At 43.1% G+C, this 20,531-nt stretch overlaps 1 protein-coding gene across 3 annotated transcripts in view; it reads left to right on the forward strand.

Annotated features, from left to right (window-relative positions):
* Window positions 1-20,531, forward strand: part of LOC126272075 (high affinity cAMP-specific and IBMX-insensitive 3',5'-cyclic phosphodiesterase 8) — a 1,931,196-nt gene that overhangs the window by 670,611 nt on the left and 1,240,054 nt on the right. For 2 of the 3 annotated variants that reach the window (XM_049974624.1, XM_049974622.1), the window contains exon 3: window positions 9,284-9,331. The exons of the other annotated variant lie outside the window; for it this stretch is intronic. The gene's annotated coding sequence lies outside the window, so the exon portion shown is untranslated. The remainder of the gene's footprint in view (window positions 1-9,283; window positions 9,332-20,531) is intronic. 3 annotated transcript variants of the gene reach the window in all.

The raw sequence follows: 20,531 nt of genomic DNA on the forward strand, positions 1-20,531 counted from the left end.
ACGTGTGCGCTGCGTGGTGCAGTTTTAGAGAATCTCACTTCCGAAGCAGAGGTACAGGGGTTGGACAAAAATATGGCACACCGCGGGAAATGCATACTTTAGCATAAATGCAGATGCTAGCCGAGCCTGCAGATTGCGCTGTTGTATTTGACCACGAACAGCACCTGTGTAATGTCCTCAATACTTTGCAACTGTCATTCGTGGTCTGAACGGTGTAATTTGTAGTTCTATGTGTAGTATTTTGGAGTTACGTGAATTCGAACGGGAAGAAATTATAGGTGCTCGTAAGATGGGCGCTACCGTAACCAAGGTAAACGAAGTGTTCGATGTTTCGATCAGGGAAAGTGGAAAAACACCGTCGGCTAAATCATGATGCTGGCGAAAGAGTGTATTGAGTGATCGTCACGGGCGGTCATTGAAAAGGATTGTGACGAGAAATAAGGAGGAGACAGCTGCCCGTGGCACTGCAGGACAGAATGCCGCACTCGCGGGTCCTATCAGCTCAGCACCGAAACAACATGAAGGAAGCTCCATAAGCGGGAAATTACAGGCTGACCGGAATTCCAAAAGCAAGACGACAGAGCCCCTGTCCGCACAGTTCATAACGCCCAGAACTTGTTATGTGGGTACGAGGATGAAGTGTCGCATCTACCCTGCTGATCTACTTTGGTTCAAAAATGGTTCAAATTGTTCTAAGCACTATGAGATTTAACATCTGAGGTCATCAGTCCCCTAGACTTAAGGCTACTTAAACCTAACTAACCCAAGTACATCACACACATCGATACTGGAGGAATCGTATAAGTTTCCCTTAAAAACCACACAGGACCCGCAGTGATCCATTGCGAGACCAGGAAGCCATTTTGAATGCCTACAGGTTTCCTACACCGTATTAGGTATGATAATGTATTCCGTTTTCGGTGTTTCCATACTGTTGTCTATCCGATGCGAATAAAGCACACCGTCATTGCGGAAGTGGATGATGGTAGGTGGTGAAAACATAAAATTTTTTCAACTAAATTTGGCCGTTAATGGAAATTCAATGTTAATAAAATGTTAATTAATGATAATAAAAGTGATGTTCAGTTCCTCATCACCAGCCTAAAAGTCATAGTTTGATTCATGACCTATCCACTATATAACGGACGTTGGTGATAAATGATATTGTTGCTGTTGATCCCCATCGGTCGTATTAAAACGTTAATCGACCTAGCTGTAGCTATGTATGGTATCGGCTATTGTCTTTTCATGTCCATCATAATATTAAGGAAAGGCATCCACACTCTACATCAGGGTCCGCCACAACGTGCCGAACTTCACACCTGCAGTGTGTGCGAGCAACTGGGGGAGGGGTGGGGGGGGGGGGGGGGCAGCAGACTCCTCTAGTATCGAGCATCGCCTTTGCTCGTTGCTTTTCGGAAGTATTCGGTACAGAGTGGCATTCCATGAAGTATTGCCGTGTGAAATTTTTGGGTCGGCTCACCTCAATTTAGTTCTTCAATATCGTGGTGTCAACGCTGTTTACCGTTCGCTATTTGTTCGTGGTGTGAAGGACATTACAGGTCCAGCAGATGTTTGCAGAAAAGAGACAGTCTAGTGATCTATGATCACAAGCCTTCAACGGCAGAAGAGAACGATGAGTACTCTCAATGTATCTAACGCAGTCGCATAAGCGACGGGTACTGCAAATTTGCTAGGAAATGATACCATGCAGAAAGAATTCACATATTTAGTTGACAATGAAAGAGCAAAGAATTACAAAGATCGACAGATGAGTTTCGTTGTCCAGTACATCGAGAATCACTTTGCGCTAAATATTCATGGATGCAGCACATGAAGATGTTAGTGACACAAACAGAAAAATTTTTGACGTTGGGCTCATTACTCCACTATGAGTTGCAACTGAACCAAAAGTATGGAGCCTTTCTATACTACCACAAAGTACGTTGGTTAAGTCAAGCAACAAGCCTCGAACGATTTCTCAATTTAAAACTCACCACTGATGAAAGCACCCGTGGTCTAGGGGTAGTAATCAAAACGTCCTCTATCCAGAGTTCGAAACACGCCACCACTTAAATTTTGATTAATAATAAGCATTGGCGGCCGAAGACTTCCGGCGTAAGATGTCACGCTTATTCGGCCAACGGCCTTGTCAAAGAGAGCAGAGGAGCGAACAGACGTTCAGGACACTCTCTTGTCATTGTGGTGGGAAACCATTCCTAAAGGCGGATAAATCAGCAATGATCAACAGCATGAGAAAGCTGAAGAGAATGGAAACCACTGCATTAAAGACACGTAACGTGTATGCGCAGGACATGTGGCCTGTAATTGAAAAAGTGTCATGAAGATCTCTCCATTGGCAAATGATTCCGGAATAGTCCCCCATTCGGATCTCCGGGAGGAGACTGTCAAGGGTTGGGGCTGGGTTGTTTGGGGAAAGAGACCAAACAGCGAGGTCATCTGTCTCATCGGATTAGAGAAGGACGAGGAAGGAAGTCGGCCATGCCCTTTCAAAGAGCCATCCCGCCATTTGCCTGGAGCGATTTAGGGAAATCACAGAAAACCTAAACCAGGGGGAGGTGGCCATGAGAACAAGTTTAAGTAACCAACGAAAGGATAACTTTCTGCGAGTCGAGGCGTGGAACGTCAGAAGTTTGAACGTGGCGGGAAGCTACAAAACCTGGAAAGGGAAATGCAAAGGCTCAGTCTAGATGTAGTAGGGGTCAGTGAAGTGAAATGGAAAGAAGACAAGGATTTCTGGTCAAATGAGCGTAGAGTAATATCAACAGCAGAAGAAAACGGTATAACAGGAATAGGATTCGTTATGAATCGGAAGGTAGGTCAGAGGATATGTTACTGTGAACAGTTCAGTGAACTTATCAGTATCGACAGTAAATCAACACCGACAACAATAGTTCATTTATGCACGCCGACGTCGCAATATGAATATGAAGAAACAGAGGAAGTATTAGAGCATATTGAAAGGGTAATACAGCACGTAAGATAGATGAAAATCTGATAGTCATGGGGGACTGGAATGCAGTTGTAGGGGAAGAAGTAGAAGAAAAGGTAACAAGAGAAAATGGGCTTGGGACAAGAAATGAGAGAGGAGAAAGACTAATTGAGTTGATAGATTTCAGTCAGTAATAGCGAATAATCTGTTCAAAAACGACAATGTATACCGCAGAGATAGGCTGGACAGTGAAGGGGGAGGCGTGTTTATAGCGATAAGAAGTGCAAGAGTATCGAAGGAAATTGACGGAGATTCGAATTGTGAAATGATTTGGGTGAAGGTCACGGTTAAAGCAGGCTCAGACATGGTAATTGGATGTCTCTATAGGCCCCCGGGCTCAGCAGCTGTTGTGGCTCAGCACCTGAAGAATAATTTGGAAAATATTTCGAGTAGATTTCCCCACCATGTTATAGTTCTGGGTGGAGATTTTAATTTGCCGGATATAGACTGGGAGACTCAAACGTTCATAACGGGTGGCAGGGACAAAGAATCCAGTGAAATATTTTTAAGTGCTTTATCTGAAAACTACCTTGAGCAGTTAAACAGAAAACCGACTCGTGGCGATAATATATTAGACCTTCTGGTGACAAACAGACCCGAACTATTTGAATCAGTTAATGCAGAACAGGGAATCAGCGATCATAAAGCGGTTACTGCGTCGATGATTTCAGCCGTAAATAGAAATATTAAAAAAGGTAGGAAGATTTTTCTGTTTAGCAAAAGTGACAAAAAGCAGATTACAGAGTACCTGACGGCTCAACACAAAAGTTTTGTCTCAAGTGCAGATAGTGTTGAGGATCAGTGGACAAAGTTCAAAACCATGGTACAATATGCGTTAGATGAGTATGTGCCAAGCAAGATCGTAAGAGATGGAAAAGAGCCACCGTGGTACAACAACCGAGTTAGAAAACTGCTGCGGAAGCAAAGGGAACTTCACAGCAAACATAAACATAGCCAAAGCCTTGCAGACAAACAAAAATTACGCGAAGCGAAATATAGTGTGAGGAGGGCTATGCGAGAGGCTTTCAATGAATTCGAAAGTAACGTTCTATGTACTGACTTGGCAGAAAATCCTAAGAAATTTTGGTCCTATGTCAAAGCGGTAGGTGGATCAAAACAAAATGCCCAGACACTCTGTGACCAAAATGGTACTGAAACAGAGGATGACAGACTAAAGGCCGAATTACTAAATGTCTTCTTCCAAAGCTGTTTCACAGAGGAATACTGCACTGTGCTTCCTTCTCTAGATTGTCGCACAGTTGACAAAATGGTAGATATCGAAGTAGACGACAGAGGGATAGAGAAACAATTAAAATCGCTCAAAAGAGGAAAGGCCGCTGGTCCTGATGGGATACCAGTTCGATTTTACACAGAGTACGCGAAGGAACTTGCCCCCCTTCTTGCAGCGGTGTACCGTAGGTCTCTAGAAGAGCGAAGCGTTCCAAAGGATTGGAAAAGGGCACAGGTCATCCCCGTTCTCAAGAAGGGACGTCGAACAGATGTGCAGAACTATAGACCTATATCTCTAACGTCGATCAGTTGTAGAATTTTGGAACACGTATTATGTTCGAGTATAATGTCTTTTCTGGAGACTAGAAATCTACTCTGTAGGAATCAGCATGGGTTTCGAAAAAGACGATCGTGTGAAACCCAGCTCGCGCTATTCGTCCACGAGACTCAGAGGGCCTTAGACACGGGTTCACAGGTAGATGCCGTGTTTCTTGACTTCCGCAAGGCGTTTGACACAGTTCCCCACAGTCGTTTAATGAACAAAGTAAGAGCATACGGACTATCAGATCAATTGTGTGATTGGATTGAGGAGTTCCTAGATAACAGAACGCAGCACGTCATTCTCAATGGAGAGAAGTCTTCCGAAGTAAGAGTGATTTCAGGTGTGCCGCAGGGGAGTGTCATAGGACCGTTGCTATTCACAATATACATAAATGACCTGGTGGATGACATCGGAAGTTCACTGAGGCTTTTTGCAGATGATGCTGTGGTGTATCGAGAGGTTGCAACAATGGAAAATTGTACTGAAATGCAGGAGGATCTGCAGCGAATTGACGCATGGTGCACGGAATGGCAATTGAATCTCAATGTAGCGAAGTGTAATGTGATGCGAATACATAGAAAGATAGGTCCCTTATCATTTAGCTACAAAATAGCAGGTCAGCAACTGGAAGCAGTTAATTCCATAAATTATCTGGGAGTACGCATTAGGAGTGATTTAAAATGGAATGATCATATAAAGTTGATCGTCGGTAAAGCGGATGCCAGACTGAGATTCATTGGAAGAATCCTAAGGAAATGCAATCCGACAACAAAGGAAGTAGGTTACAGTACGCTTGTTCGCCCAATGCTTGAATACTGCTCAGCAGTGTGGGATCCGCACCAGGTAGGGTTGATAGAAGAGATAGAGAAGATCCAACGGAGAGCAGCGCGCTTCGTTACAGGATCATTTAGTAATTGCGAAAGCGTTACGGAGATGATAGATAAACTCCAGTGGAAGACTCTGCAGGAGAGACGCTCAGTAGCTCGGTACGGGCTTTTGTTAAAGTTTCGAGAACATACCTTCACCGAAGAGTCAAGCAGTATATTGCTCCCTCCTACGTATATCTCGCGAAGAGACCATGAGGATAAAATCAGAGAGATTGGAGCCCACACGGAGGCATACCGACAATCCTTCTTTCCACGTACAATACGAGACTGGAATAGAAGGGAGAACCGATAGAGGTACTCAGGGTACCCTCCGCCACACACCGTCAGGTGGCTTGCGGAGTACGGATGTAGATGTAGATGTAGATGTAGACAAGAGGAGGCGGTATTCTTGGAAAAGGCCGGATGATGCGAAAAGATTTCAGCTAGATTACATCAATGTCAGGCAGAGATCCCGAAGTCAGATACTGTATTGTAAGGCGTTCCCAGGAGCAGATGTAGACTCAGATCACAATGTAATAGTGATGAAGAGTAGGCTTAAGTTTAAGAGATTAGTCAGCAAGTATCAATACACGATGAAGTGGGATTCTAAACTAACTACGGAATAACGAGATACTCTTGACTTTCTGCAAGGCTGTTGATACAGCAATAAGGAACAGCTCAGTAGGCAGTACAGTTGAAGAGGAATTTATACATCTAAAATGGTTTTCACAGAAGTTGGAAAGAAAAACGTAGGTACAAAGAAGGTAACTACGAAGAAACCATGGAGAAGAGAAGAAATACTTCAGTTAAACGACGACTGAAGGAAGTACAGAAATGTTCAAGGAGATTTAGGAACTCAGAAATACAAGTCGCTGAGGAATGAAATAAATAGGAAGTGCGGTGAAGCTAAGACGAAGTGGCTGCATGAAGAACGTGGAGATATCGAAAAAGAAGTGATTGTCGGAAGCACTGACTAAGCGTACAGGAAAGCCAAAACAACCTTAAGTGGAATTAAAAGCCAGGTTCGTAACATTGTGTAAAGGGAATTCCACAGTTAAATACAGAGAAGACAGCGGATAGGTGGAAAGAGAACGTTGAAGGCCTCTAAGAGGGGGAAGATTTGTCTGATATGATAGAAGCAGAAACACGAGTCTATTTAGAAGGGACAGGTGATCCAGTACTAGAATCTGAATTTAAGAGAGATTTGCAGGAATGAAGATCAAACAAGGCAGAAAGGATAGATAACATTCTATCTGAATTTCTAAAATCATTGGGGGAAGTGGCAACAAAAACACTATTCACGTTGGTGTGTAGAATGTATGAGTCTGGCGACATACCATCTGACCTTCGGTAAGATATAATCCACACAATTCCGAAAAGTGCTAGAGCTGACAAGTGCGTGAATTATCACACAATCAGCTTAACAGCTCAAGTATCCAAGTTGCTGACAAGAATAATATACAGAAAAATGGAAAAGAAATTGAGGATGTGTTAGATGACTATCAGTGTGGCTTTAGTAAAAGTAAAGGCACCAGAGAGGTGAATCAGACTTTGCGGTTGATAGTGGAAGCAAGACTAAAGTAAAATCGAGACATGTTCATAAGATTTGTCGACCTGGAAAAAGCGTTCGACAATATAGGATGGTGCAAGATGTTCGGATTTCTGAGGAAAATCGGTGTAAGCTGTAGGGTGAAACGGTTAATATAAAATATGTACAAGAGCCAAGAAGGAGTAATAAGAGTGGACGACCAAGAACGAAGAGCTCGGATTAAAAAGACTGTAAACACACTCTGTTCAATCCGATCACTTCAGCAAACCAGGACTGCACTGGAGATAACACGGTGTCGAGTATAGACTCCTGATGAAATCTCACGTGTGCTAGTAACAAGGATCTCACGGTAAATGCATCAAAGAAATCAAATACCCTTTTGACAGTGGTGGCGCCTGATGATGGTGGTAATGTGCCACCGAAATTAGTCGTGTTGAACAATAAAGACATTCTTAAGATACAGACACCTATGGTGGTATTTTTTCTCATATATTACGCACTGTGTTGAGTGTAGACCGGAAACATTAGTACGCAGCACATTACCACTTCTCTGATGTCTCGCCATTCGTGCAGCCAAAGAATTCACATCTGCAGCTTCAAGTGATGTTTTTCCCTTGGAACACACTTGCAGTCTTATGTCGTAATGATTTGCTCTATATCCTCGCATGCATCGTTTTCTACAGTTTGTTCATATTTAGCAGAATCCGACTGTAAACGCTCACACTCTTTACGCGCAGATTTTCAGAAAAATACTGCAACTGATCTACCAACTTAATTCATCATCACGCACCGTTCCTCAGCATTCCACATTCGCTTCTTGTACTCCAGGGACCACTGACGGCTGCTGGCGTGGTATTATGGACCTCATAACCGCTTCCCTACGGATCATTGTGTTATTGACCAATGTACTGGTTCAAATGGTTCAAATGGCTCTGAGCACTATGGAACTTAACATCTAAGGTCATCAATCACCTAGGACATAGAACTGCTCAAACCTAACTAAGCTAAGTATTCTAGCCAGGGTGGCCGAGCGGTTCTAGGCGCTTCAGCCTGGAACCGCGCGACCACTACGATCGCAGGTTCGAATCCTTCCTCGGGCATGGATGTGTGTGATGTCCTTAGCTTAGTTAAGTATAAGTAGTTCTAAGTTCTAGGGGACTGATTACCTCAGATGTTAAGTCCCATAGTGCTCAGAGCCATTTGAACCATAGCCTAAGGACACCACACACATTCATGCCCGAGGCAGGATTCGAACCTGCGACCGTAGCGGTCACGCCCTTCCAGACTAAAGCACCTAGAACCGCTCGGCTATACCGGCCAGCCCCGTGTACTGGGATTAGTCCTCCGCAACAGTTGACAAAGGTACCAGACCTGGTTATAAATTACGCTATTGAGTTCTTCACTCTCTAGTAATTAATTAACAGCTTAGTTTGCATCCCCGCCATTTCCACTTCTTAATAACGTCGAAGATAATATAGCCTTCGACGAAAAGTTTATGGCATAGTGGCGTAGCATGGGTCTCTCAAGGTTGGTACTATCCCAATAAATTCTCTCCGCGTATCCACTGTGATAGAAAAAAGTTTTATGGTTTTTAATTAGAGACTCTTACAGCCAAGTCAAATACAAAAATTCCCACTTCATAATGGAGCATGGATACTGAAAAAGGCTCCAACAAATTAAAGAGAAACATTGATTTGTAGTTTATTTGTAATAAATGTGCAAGATTTTTGTCTTGGATAAAACTTCAAATAAGAATTCATTTACTTTTCTCTACAACAGACATCCAAATGCTGAGTACACGTATTTAACATTAGGAATACCTCCGCTGTGTAAAGCAATGTAAGAAAAGAAAGAGGAGTAAATTGTAGTTTATTGTAATAAATGACCTATTTGTAAGAGTAATACTTGATCTTCAGCGGCAACACTAGGGTTTGTGTTAGTAATATCTTATCATGTTTTCAGTGGGGGCTTTAAACTGCGATGCGTGGGTAACTGTCAGTGTCGCTGTTTGCATCTTAAGACAGCGGCAAAAAGCTATTAATACGCCTTGTCTGTTGAGTGACCCAGAATAACATCACTGCAGACGTCCGCTGTTCACAATACTTCTCCTCTTGACGTGGAAAAATGAAATTGAGCGCATATTTTAGCCGGTTCGATATTGCAACGTCTGTTCATCTGAGAGACTGAACAAAATGAGCTGGTTAATAGTTATTTAATTAGGATGATAATAAACCAAATACCGTTTTGTATGTTAATTAGTGGAAGATTGTGCACAACTTAAAAGATATATTTCTTTGTTACAGGTACTTCTGTAGAACTGTATCTTCGTTCCATCTGTTCACATTTATACTGTAAGTAAAAACATTTCCTTTCTTTCCAGAATTATATACCAACGTCTGTTGTAGCTGATGTGCACCTGATAATGTAGATAAAAACTGAAATATATGCACATTTAGTTTTTTATTAGCCTAGCTTTGTTTATAACTAGCATAAAAGTATTAAATTGGAAGGAGTGGATATTTCTGCAGTCGCTGTATAATTGATCAGTCAACGACCTTGGCTAGCACTTGGATGGCTCACCGTCCGGGTTTGCTGAGTGCTGTTGCCAAGCGAGCTGCACTCACCCATAGTGAGGTAAACTGAGGAGCGCCTTGACTGAGAAGTAGCGACACAGGTCATGAAAGCGACCTGGAGAGCCGGGTGCTGATCACATGCCCCTCCGTATCGGAATCCGGTGACGCCTAAGGTCTCAGGATGACACGGCGGCCGGTCAGTACCGTTGGGCCAGCATGGCCTGTTCGGACGGTACCTGCTTTTTTAACATATAATTAATCGTTTATAAACAAATGTCTTTTCATGTATCAGTGTTGATCTTTGCTATTCCAGAAGCTTTTTCATCTTCGTAATGAAAGCTATCTTACAGATTTATGATAAGAGTTCCCGTCCTAGACATTACACGTACAGCTAATTTTACACGTCTTGTCGATGCCTATTCACTCTGTCTCTCCCGATATAGTCTTTTACGAAAATTCACATCATACTCACGAAGAAATAATTTTTTCTTGCCTTTTCCCAGGTCTCTTTCTCTGAACGCTGTGTGCACAAGATACGAAAACAATGCAGAGGCTCACAATAAAATTGACAGAAGTTTGAGAAGAGTCTAGATGCATCTGAGCCGAAATGAAGGCAGTGTGCAAGTCATAGCAACCTTCACTACCAGTTCAACACTTGGTTTTGGGCTGGATAAGGAAGAAAATTGGCTATGTCAAAGAAACTGAGACAGCATTTGCCTTAAGTGCTCTTTGGAATCCACTGAAAACGTAAATCTTATTGACCAGTCGGGGGTTTGAACCGCGGTCCTTCTGAGGACGAGTCCAGTGACTAACCCGTACACTATCTCACTCGGTGATATATTCGAGACCCAGCTGGTTTCTCTGTTTTCACTTCTGAGAACCAAGCGGGAACGAATTTTCTGACCATGGGAGACCAAAGAAAGTAGTCTGTATGGAGGAAAAAAAGCTCTTTCACGAGAGTACGAGCAAGTTTCGTGGTACGATGTCACATTCTACTATACAAATATAATGTGATCAAAAGTATACGGACGTCCCCCTATACAAGGCATTGCGTCGTCAGCAGTGAGGCAGTTAACAACATTATAGGTCGGCCAAGAAAGCTCAGTGACTTCGAACGTTTAGCAGCCATTGAATGTCACCTGAGTATCGAATCTATCAGAGACATTTCAACCATTCTAAAGCTGCCCAAATCTACTGCCGGTGATATGAATGTCAATAGGAAAAGATAAGTAACAAACACGGATAAATGAAGGCCAAGCCCACGTCATGTAATGACACGAACAGTAGAGCACTGCCAAGAGTGGTAGTAAAAGTCGCATGGAATCAGCGGAAGGTATTTATACGCGTAAGAAAGTATGTAAACACAATTTGCTTCATTGTGTACCGCGTACGGTAAGAGGAACAGTTGGGAGACGACGATGTATCAGCACGAGAGTGCAGCCTCTTATAAAGCCGCATCAGTGACGCTATGTGTTTGTGGACAGTAACATTCCTGAGATGGACTGGTCTGCAGAGACCTGACCTGAAAGCAACGGAACACATTGGGATGAGTTGCAAGGTCGGCTTCCTCCAGAACCCAGCGTCCAACATCACTAGCATCTCTGGTCTCCGCTTTTGAGGACGAATGGGCTGCCATTCCTACACAGCTATTCAGACCACCTCACTGAGAGCGTCCACAGCAGATTTTGAATCGTCATAAGGGATGAGGGTGGACGCACCCCATATTAATGCCCTCTAATACGTGTCCCGACACATTTGATGAGATATATGTCACACACGGTACTATATACATCGAGTACCAAATAAAATTTCGGTAACTCTTTGGCGTGCCGGACTATTAACGATTAATGGTTTGTAGGATTTGTAGCTTGAAGAAAACCACTTGTTAGAGACTTAAGCTGAGATCACATTAGTACGCTGGTTTTCTTACTTTCTGTTCGATTCATTGCCTCCTGCAAGACTTGAATTCTGATTCAACTAATACTCTACTGGCTATTAAAATTACTACACCACGAAGATGACGTGCTACAGACGTGAAATTTAACCGTCAGGAAGAAGATGCTGTGATATGCAAATGATTATCTTTTCAGAGTATTCACTTAAGGTTGGTGCCGGTGGCGACACCTACAACGTGCTGACATGAGGAAGGATTCAAACCGATTTCTCATACACAAACAGCAGTTGACCGGCATTGCCTCGAGAAAACTTGTTGTGATGCCTCGTGTAAGGAGGAGAAATGCTTACCATCACGTTTCTGACTTTGATAAATGTCGGATTGTTGCCTATCGCGATTGCGGCTTATCGTATCGCGACGTTGCTGCTCGCGTTGGTCGAGATCCAATGACTATTAGCTGAATATGGAGTCGGTGGGTTCAGGAGGGTAATACGGAACGCCATGCTGGATCCCAACGGTCTCGTATCACTAGCAGTCGAGATGACAGGCATCTTATCGGCGTGGCTGTAACGGATCGTACAGCTACGTCTCGATCCCTGAGTCAACAGATGGGGACGTTTGCAAGACAACAAACATGTACACGAACAGTTGGACGACGTTTGCAGCAGGATGGACTATCAGCTCGGACACCATGGCTCCGGTTACTCTTGACGCTGCATCACAGACAGGCTGCACCTGCGATGGTGTACTCAACGACGAACCTGGGTGCACGAATGGCAAAACATAATTTTTTCGGATGAATCCAGGTTCTGTTTACAGCATGTTGATGGTTGCATCCGTGTTTGGCGACATCGCGGTGAACGCACATTGGAAGCGTGTATTCGTCATCGCCATACTGGCGTATCACCCTGCGTGATGGTATGGGGTGCCATTAGTTACACGTCTCGGTCACGTTCTTATTGACGGCAATTTGAACAGTGGACGTTACATTTCAGATGTGTTAGGACCCTTGGCTCTACCCTTCATTCGATCCCTGCGAAACCCTACATTTGAGCAGGATTATGCACAACCACATGTTGCAGGTCCCATACGGGCCTTTCTGAATACAGGAAATGTTCGGCTGCTGCCCTGGCCAGCACATTCTCCAGATCTCTCACCAACTGAAGACGTCTGATCAATGGTGGCAGAGCAACTGGCTCGTCACAATACGCCAATCACTACTCTTGATGAACTGTGGTATCGTGTTGAAGCTGCATGGGCAACTGTACCTGTACACGCCATCCAAGCTCTGTTTGACTCAATGCCCAGGCGTATCAAGGCCGTAATTACGGCTGGAGGTGGTTGTCCTGGGTACTGATTTCTCAGGATCTATGCACCCAAATTGCGTGAAAATGTAATCATATATACTTTCTAGTATAATATATTTGTCCAATGAATACCCGTTTATCATCTGCATTTCTTCTTTGTGTAGCGATTTTAATGGCAAGTAGTGTTATATTTACATGTGGACTCTTTGGTTTGTTCCCTCTCTTTCGATGCAGCATACAAAGGGAACATGATGCAAAATGAGATGATTTTTCATTGTATCATTTCAATTTATTTCTATGTAGTTCGGATTAAAAATGTATACATTGGGTATAATTTTCACTTAACTGGCTGGTGAACAATAGAAATTTGTGTGTCTCCCACGTACGCACTGTCTAAAGACGTGTGCACAGACGGAGATTTTTCGGAAATCTCTGAAACTTAGCTGCGAAATACAGTCGTTTGACATAAAGTTCAGTGTCATTCTGTGTGAAGTATTTTCGTCGTGTAGCCTGCTGATCGAACTGTCTGTGTTTGAAAGAGAACGGCGCGAAAAAACAAACGTGTAGCCTGTTGGCACACGTTAAAACAGCGCCTCACAGAAAACGACAAAACAATCGTTTCTCTTTTGTTGAGCTATACAGCCTCACTTCTGTCAGTTGCAAGCCACGGGGTAGTAAAACACTTCAAAGGCAAAACACGTTCTTCCACGGCACTTTGTGCTAAGAAGCAATTTGCTTTTTAGTTCGATAGATGAACTTTCCCTCATTTTTATCTTTGTTCTTTGTTCCTCCTCGCTTCAAGCCCTTAGCACCAGATACAGTGTTACGCTCTTGATTTTTGCTTGTTTCATGATTTACTGTAGGGCATTATCAGTGCCAGTGAGTAGTTCATTTCAGGGAAAATGCACAGAAATTTCATAATTATTCTCCGCAATGTTAAGCATGATCAGATATCGTGTGACAATATTACTGTTCAATACAAAAACTGAATCTTGGTTGTTAGTCCTGCTTAATATTTCTGTAAGATATTACGATACCCTATTATGGGTAGTGCAGTGACAGTTACTGTTATGTGACGTAGTGATGGAACTAGTAAATGGAGTAACTCTCTGTTAAAAAACGCAGTAATTTTCTTTCTTCATTCTTCTACACCCTGTTGCTAAACGTAGATCGCACCATGTATTTACATACTTATCTCCGCCTTCCAGTACTCTTTGTTCGACGACTTCTTAAGTAATAGAACCCAGTACGTCGTCCTCGATGTTGAGTGTTCATTGGATGTGAGGGTATCATCTGGAGGGCCCCAGGTAAGTGTGGTAGGTCCGCTGTTGTTTTCTATCTACATAAATGATCTTTTGGATAGAGTGGATAGCAATGTGCGGCTGTTTGCTGATGATGCTGTGGTGTACGGGAAGGTGTCGCCGTTGAGTGACTGTAGGAGGATACAAGATGACTCGGACAGGATTTGTGATTGGTGTAAAGAATGGCAGCTAACTCTAAATATAGATAAATGTAAATAATGCAAGTGAATAGGAAAAAGAATCCTGTAATGTTTGAATACTCCATTAATAATGTAGTGCTTGAAACAGTCACGTCGATTAAATATTTGGGCGTTGTATTGCAGAGCGATATGAAGTGGGACAAGCATGTAATGGCAGTCGTGGGGAAGATGAATAGTCGTCTTCGGTTCATTGGTAGAATTTCGGGAAGAATTTTGGGAATTCATCTGTAAAGGAGTACGCTAATGAAACAATAATACGACCTATTCTTGAGTACTGCTCGAGCGTTTGGGATCCCTGTCAGGTTGGACTGAGGGAGGACATAGAAGCAATTAAGAACCGGGATGCTAGATTCGTTAGGGGTAGGTTTAATCATCACACGAGTGTCACGGAAATGCCTCAGGAACTCGGATAGGAGTCTTTAGAGGAAAGAAGTCGTTCTTTTCATGAATCGCTACTGAGAAAATTTAGAGAACCAGCATTTGAGGCTGACTGCAACACAATTTTGCTGCCGCCAACTTACATTTCGGAGAAAGACCACAAAGATAAGAGAGATTAGGGCTCGTACAGAGGCATATAGGCAGTCATTTTTCCCTCGTTCTGTTTGGAGATAAGATGCTAGTTGTGGTACGAGGTACCCTCCGCCACGCACAGTATGGTGGAATGCGGTGTATGTATGCAGATGTAGATGTAGATGTAGACTGGACTACGTCCTGGCACGGCTCTGCGATTCAGCGTGACTTCTAAATTCTGATGGAGTGTGTATCAACTGGGACCGAAAAAGGAGAGGGAACACGCTGTTAACAACTTTCAACTTTTCCAGGACGACTGAAACTTCTTAGCAAAAGTCACGAGGCTGGAGTGTTGGCATTATCGAACTGCTCATTATTTTGATTTCTCCCAAACGCTGAAAGATGCAAGCAGGGCTGCATATCAATAGAGATATGGGCCTATAATAGAAACCATTCTTCTATTGACACTGTAATTTATATGCAGTCCCTTAAAGCAGGCCATGAGTGACAAAACTGCTTTCCTTTTATTGTGAATCTTATTCTTATTGCGTTCACCATCCGTTATCAAAATATTCATCCCGTCTCATGTGTTTTTAGAAATTTTGTATTTACCTTTATGGCGGACTTCAGGAACATCTAAGCCACTCAGTTGACACAAAAGCTTGTAGTGATGGTATCGCTGTTAGTATCTCATTTTCCAGTCCACCCGGCTAGCCTCGCGGTCTAACGCGCTGTTTCCCGAGCGGGAAGGCGTGCTGGTCCCTAGCACGAATCCGCCTGGCGGATTAGGGCCAGCCTATGGATAGTTTTTAAGGCGGTTTTCCATCTGCCTCGGCAAATACCGGCTGGTTCCCCATATTCCGCCTCAGTTACGCTATGTCGGCGATTGCTGCGCAAGCACTGTCTCCACAATGTGTACACCATAATTACTCATCCACGCAAACATTTGGGATTACACTCGTCTTGTATGAGACGCTCCCGGGGGGTCCCCTGTGGGCCGAACCGCACAATAAACCTGGGTTCGGTGTGGGGGACGGGGGGTGGGGGCGATGGGGTGAACCTGTTGTGGGGCTGTGAACCACTGAGGGCTACTGTGGGACGAATACAGGAACTCTTTCTCCGGTGACTATTACAGAACTCTGTATGCTGTTTCTAAGCTTAATATTTGTAATTTTGTTATTATTTACATATTACTTTTCCTGTATCGTGCCAAGCGCCCTACAGCTTGCCTTAGAAAAACTGTCTGCAGTTTTGTTCGTTTCTCTTCACTGCGAATTTGCATGACCTTTTGATGCATCTCATGAAAGTGATTGACCCTACCTTGTGCTGGTGAACAGTATTAACTCTGGGAGACAAACTTCTCTGTCATGATGTGGGAGTGATGAAAAACAGAATACCGATACCAGGCTGTGTTGAATGGTCAGATGCCACCAGAATACCACGAGCTACATCGTTGTGGCGTGTGCCAGTTCGTCTGGAAAATTCCCTTGCCGATAACCCTTCCTGCCATAAAGTGACAACGCTTGCCCAGCTAACCGTTAAATGCTACTTCGACGCTTTTTGACAGACTGAACAGCGTACAGAAACCGTAATGCTGAGTTCGTGATTGCAGACATAGTGCGTCCTAATGTAATGCACTGAGAGTCCAGGTTCACTGTTACCACAATTACACATATCGTTACACGTAGCGATTTCCCATGGGCAAGGAATGTTTGAATTTCTCGATAAAAAGTTATAATCTACATTTGCATGACTACTCTGCAGTTCTCAATTGAGTGCTTGACAGGGGGTTCATAGAAACATCTTCCGCCAATTTCTCTACCATTCCCAGTCAGCGCGATGGAAAAGCGAACATTCTGGTCATTCCGTACAAGCTATGGTTTCTTTTTATTTTATTAAAACTATCTTTTCCCTCTGTAGACGACTCCTGACAAAACTATTTTCGCATTTGAAGGAGAAGATGGTGACCAGACTTTCGTGAAAAGGTAACGGCGCAACGGAAAACGCCTATCTTTTAATGATGGCTGCCCCAATTCGTGTATCGTGCTCACGACACTCTCTCTCCTATTTCGCGACAATGCCAAACGAGCTGCCCTTCTTTGAACTTTGTAGATGTCGTCCGTCAATCCTACCTGTTAACAATCCCGTAGTGCAGAACAATACTCCGCAAGAGCGCACTGTGGGCAGTCTTTTTAATAGACCCATTGCATCTTTTATGCGTTCCGCCAATAAAGCGCAGTTTTGCGTTCGCCTCCCCACAACGTTTTCTGCCTGGTCGTTCCACCTTAATTTGTTCATAAGCGTAATCCCCAGGTATCCCCAGCTGAACTGACAGACTTTCATATTTGTGTGATGTATCGTGTAACCGAAATTTAGCGGATTCGTTTTGGTGTTCGTGTGAACAGCATCTCAATTTTTATTGCTGAGAGTCAATTGCCATCTTTCGCTCATACACATCTTTTATATAAATCATTTTTAATTTGGGTTTGATCTTTTACTGACTCTACTAGACGATAAATGGCAGCAGCATCTGAAAACAATTTAAGGCGCTGTTCAGATGGTCTCCCAAATTGTTTATACATTTATAAACAGCAGAGGGCCTATAACACTTTATTGTGGAGCACCAGATATTACATCTTTTTTTCTGGATGACTTCCCGTGAATTCATATGAATTGTATCCTTAATGAGAGAAAATCACGAAACCAGGCGCAAAACTGAAACTATGCAAGTCATGGGGACTTGTTTGTGAACGAACAAAAGCAATTCAAAAACTGGCTCTGAGCACCATGGGACTTAACATCTGAGGTCATCAGTCACCTAGTACCTAGAACTACTTAAACCTAACTAACCTAAGGACATCACACACATCCATGCCCGAGGCAGGATTCGAAACTGCGACCGTAGCGGTCGCGCGGTCCTAGACTGAAGGGCGTAGAACCGCTTGGCCACACCGGCCGGCAAAGCAGTTCACTTTGTGCAGACACGTGGAAAGCGATGTGATTGATGGATTGCAGCACAAGTGATCAATTACTAGAAACTGTCATAATCAAACGAAACAATGCTTGCGGCGAATACAGTTCATAAAGTTTTGGCACAGTAGAAACCATGACCCCAATCAACCAAAGTAATTTCAGAGAAATTTTAACCAACCATCACACGCAAGCATTTTACAAAATCGATCACTATAAATGTGTTTTCTCAACATTTTTGTTTTTCGTTCCTTGCAAAAAAGCACTGTACTTTGTTATTTTCAATAACAATATATTATGAAAAATCAACTTTATTGCAGAAGCGAAAACGTTGTGCTCTAAAGGTACATATTTCTCTTAAAAACGTTTAGAAGTATGATGAGCACAAATGCAAATGGTATGTAATCTTATTCAATATTTACTAATGGTTCGACAGCAAAATAAAGGAAAACTCCTCGAAACATAAATGTGTGAAGAGAGAAAACAGGAAATTTTATATTTGAGGAAGAGACTCAAAAGCATATAATTTTAGAAAGTCAGTTTCCAAAAAAAATATATTCTTCTACAACACATGGTGTTATTCACGTCGCTCTGTGTTTCGTGCCGTCTTCTTATTCTGTGGCTCCATAGTTCTGTTCAGAAGCTTGGCCTCGTCAACAATTATCCGCCAGTTATCACGATCCAAAGCTGAAGCTTTCGGTCTCCTACAGACCACTTTCTGCAGGTCTTCCATCACTACATCCATCCATCTGGTTCTCGGTCAACCCCGACATTTTTGTCTTCCGCAAATTCATTTAACATCCTTTTAGATACTTCCGTATCACTCATCCCTACCACGTGTCCGCCCATCTCGGGCTGGTTGAGTTGAGTATTCTAATAGCGGGATCTCTATATGTACAGTGTACAGTTAGCGACTGTAGCTCCGTCTCCTTCTTCCACAAGTTGGTCAAATGATCGTTCGGAACACCTTTACCACAAGCCGTCTAGCATTCCAGTGTTCCAGATGTTGATTCTGATGTTAATGACCAAGTTTCCGACACATATGTAAGCACTGGTCTTATTGTAAACACATAAATTTGCAACAAATCATTTTTTTGAAAGATTATTTATTATTCCGTGAACCGGTTTTCGAACATTTTCAGATTCATCTTCAGATTGTTTCTGGAAGTTAGATCATTCTTTCTAGCATAATGCTAGAGCTTTTGATATTTGAAAACCAAGAACATAACTTCAATAATAAGTCAACAGTTCACTTGAACTTTTGTTCTTGGTTCTTAAATATAAAGTGTACGGTCACACAAACTACTTTGGTCCATTACAAAAACTATAACTTTTGTACATATTACCTGTAGCTAAAATAAAAAGAATCTAATCTCGCTGATACTCCAGATCATAACGTAAGAACAGTACTAAGTCAGCAGTTCATTTGAAGGTTTGTTGTTGTTTTAAATTTATATATAAAGGTCATGGTCATACAAACAGCTTTATCGCATTGCAAATACTATATCTCTGCGTTATTTTATTCCTGGGCATTCATGTTAATGCCAATCTTGATCAAAATATTTGCCCATACGCTGACTGTATTCTACGTTAATATACGAATGGAAGTAAGACATCAGATCACTTGAAGTTTGTTCTAGTAGTAATTCATTTATTTATTTTGTGCTGTCATGTTACCGCCAGTCTTATTAAAATATTTGCCCTTGTATCGACTTTAATACTGTCAACAACAACATATTACTTTTCTGAGCAAAGTAGGCCTATGGCTTATCTTTTTGTCGAGATCTTTGTTACAAGTAGCAGTTGTGTAGCACATGATGCATGCTGGCAAAGTTTCGCTGTCACGACACACACATCAGAAAAAGTTTTGCGTCACCATGCTTCTCAGAACTGAAGATAGACATTGACCGTGGATATCGTATCAGAGACACAGTCCCTCTGGCTGTTCAGAGATGTCACTACACCCTCCCAAAGATGTAAACAACAATGCACGAGCGGCGTCTATTAGACGGAGAGAGTCCGACAGCCGATCAGTTCCAATAATTCCACCAGGAAGGAGGTACACGGCCCGTATTCTATGTAGTTCAACCATGCCTAGACGATCAATACCGCGGTCAGATCGCGTCCGCATTGTTACTTTGTGCCAGGAAAGGCCCTCAATAAGAGATGTGTCCAGGCGTCTCGGAGTGAACCAACGCGATGTTGTTCGGACATGCAGGAGGTACAGAGAGACAGGAACTTGCCTCACTCAGGCCGCCCAAGGGCTACTACTGCACTGGACGACTGATACCTACGGATTATCGCTGACAGCAACGCCACCATGTTGAATAACGCTTTTCGTGCAGCTACAGGACGTCTTGTTACGACTCAAACTACGCGCAATTGGCTACATGATTCGCAACTTCACTCCTGACGTCCATGGCGAGATCTACCTTTTTGCAACTATGACACCATGCAGCGTGCTACAGAAGCCCCAAAAACATTCCGAATTGACCGCTCAGGACTGGTATCACGTTCTCTTCACCGATGAGTGTCGCATATGCCTTCAACGGTAGAATCGTCGGAGATGTGTTTGGAGGCAACTCGGTCAGGCTGAACGCCTTAGCGGCACTGTCAAGCGAGTGCAGGCAGGTGGAGGTTTCGTGCTGCTTTGGGGTGGCATTATGTGGGCCGACGTACACCGCTGTTGGTCATCTAAGGCTCCGTCATCCGTCATCCAGAATAGTACAGAACCGCGATTCGTCAACGAACGCAGTCACCAACAGTCCATGGTTGCCAGTCATGGTACCACTTCAA

This window comes from Schistocerca gregaria, chromosome 5 (assembly GCF_023897955.1).
Source record: "Schistocerca gregaria isolate iqSchGreg1 chromosome 5, iqSchGreg1.2, whole genome shotgun sequence".
Taxonomy (NCBI): Eukaryota; Metazoa; Arthropoda; class Insecta; order Orthoptera; family Acrididae; genus Schistocerca; species Schistocerca gregaria.